Genomic DNA, 2,500 nt, shown 5'->3' on the forward strand with positions numbered 1-2,500 from the left:
TATGTATGTGCGTGCGTGTATGCACGCGCGTGTGCATATACCATGTGTGTATATGCGCGCGTGTGTGCTAGTATATGCACGTGTATGTGCGTATATGCGAGCGCGCGTGCGTACTGTATATGCACGCGTGTGTGGATGTATGCACCCCTGTGCGTATATGCGTGCGCGTATAAGCAGGCGCGTGTGCGTGAGTATATGCGCACGCGTGTGCGTACATGTGCATGTGTACGTATATGCACGCGCGTGTGCGTACATGTGCATGTGTACGTATAGCTATATGCGCGCGCGTGTCTATATGCTCGCATGTACATGTGTACGAGCGCGTGTACGCGCGTGCCCGTGTATGCGTGCGCGCGTGTATGCCTGTATACATATATGATCGTGTGCGTGTGCACGTATATGCGCATATGTGCGCGTATATGCGCGCGTGTATGCGTATGTGCCCGTATACGCGCGCGTGTGTTCGTGTGCGCGTGTGTGCACGTATGCTCGTGTGTTCGTATATACCCGCGTATATATGCGCACATGTACGTGCCTGTGTGCGTGTGTAAATGTGTAAGTGTTTGAGCAAGTGTGTGTGTGTGTGTGTGTTTCACCATGGTCTTGGATCACGTGTTGGACTCGTTATCGACAGCTGTTTCCCTCCCGGAAGAGAGCTCAGTTTGTATTTGACCGATCTATGGGTAATGCTGTGACATTACATGCGCGCACACACCCGACTTTTTTTTCGCCCACTAGAGTTGGAGTACCGACTCGCAGCGCAGGGATATTGAAATTATTTCAGGCCTGGGCCGGATTCGAGCCCGGACCGCCGTAATGACGGCCGAGACTGCGGCACGAGTCGTGTATTTTGTGTGCGCGTGCGTGCGTGCGCGTTTTGCAGTCTTTCCCCGTTGGGGACACCACAAGACTAGTTGACCTTTGACAGAGTAGCTAGGCGTAGTCGGGGAGGCGTCGAAAGTAACCAAAGAGAGAGTCAGAATTCCATGAGGAGGGTGAAGCGAGTTTCAGAGAGACCCGGAAAGGAATTTGGGGAGACGTAGCGTGGGGTGGGGGGGAGGGACAGGGAAGGTAGCTTCTTTCATGGGGCGTCGTGTGTGTGTGTGGGGGGGGGGCTCATGGGAGCTCTACGGGGATGCGAGGTGGGGGGGGGGTAGACTTTTACAAGTGGGGAATATAGAGAGGGTAAGTTCCTATGAATATTCAAAGCCTATTAACACTGTCATTCTGTCGATCTGTATGTCTGTGCATATCGACAAACGAAAGGAGAAGCCCGTTCATACCTTAGATGTTAGCCAACTCTGAATAAAGCAGCGTGGGCCCAAAAGTATTGTGTATTGAAATACAGGGTTAGAATGACTGTTCAGAACTGGTGATTTAAGTATATATTTATTTTTGCTGAAAAAAAACATTAGATGTAGGGTACTTTTCCACCATTCATAGATATTTGATAGGAGTGAATTGAGTGGTTGTGTATAGTTGATGCTGTGATGCATGGGAGGGAGTGGGAGGGGGATGGGTTGGTGAGGGAGTATGTGTGAAAAATAATTTGGCGTAGCCCGAAGGGATTTCTCCCAGTCTTCTCCATTTCTGCATGAGGGGAAGGGGGGGGGGGTCGCCGATTTAATGAAGCGGCATTCCTGTGGATGTGCTGCGTCTTGCGACACTGCTTCTGACCCAGGACAATGGGCGAGATGCAAGGATGACCCGTCATCCAGGAGGAGCCAAGATAAGAGGGAGGGAGGGAGGGGGATGGATGGGAGTGGAGAATGTAGGGATGGAATGGGTGGGAGTGTTTTTTTTTATGCCGTTGTTTATTGACTATCTCCTTTGCAAGGGAGAAAAAGCCTTTGGTATATGTATGTATGTATGTATGTATAAACATTTGAACTGGATTAGACTTATGAAATCACGTCCACACGTCTGCGCCAGCATCGTAATGCCTGCAGACATAAACCAAAACATTGTTTAAAGAGATTACAATCTTTGGTTTGTAGACCCATTTTCATCCCTTGTCTTTAGACAAAGGCGCCGAGTCCTTCAGTGAACGTATTTCTCTTATGTCTACACATTATGCTTATGTAGATGAGTCTCTAAACACCCTTTTCCACTCCAAATCAACATTTACACAACCCAAGATTATGTGCATGTTTACCCTCTCGAGGCGCTAGCGTTTACCCCATGTAGAGAAGCAGCTTGTTCAGATCGAGTGAAACAAGTCTGGGGTCGTTTTGTCTAAACTCGTTGAAAACTAGTCTTAACGAGTTAATAGTCCTTAATCCTTTCTCCTAACCAAGTCGAGTAGCTAGCGAGTGAACTAATTATAAAATATGTAAAACCCCGGTTTTACAAACACGATTCGAGTGAGTTCGTTTGAGTAGAAACGACTTTGTTTACAAATTTTCATTTTTCGAATCTCCAAATATATTATTACCTTCACGTCATGTGTTGAAAAGCTTAATGACGAACTAAAATAAGTTAAACCTATACGAATATTAGC

Source organism: Oratosquilla oratoria, chromosome 7 (assembly GCF_046742065.1).
Source record: "Oratosquilla oratoria isolate Oo_2021 chromosome 7, ASM4674206v1, whole genome shotgun sequence".
NCBI lineage: Eukaryota > Metazoa > Arthropoda > Malacostraca > Stomatopoda > Squillidae > Oratosquilla > Oratosquilla oratoria.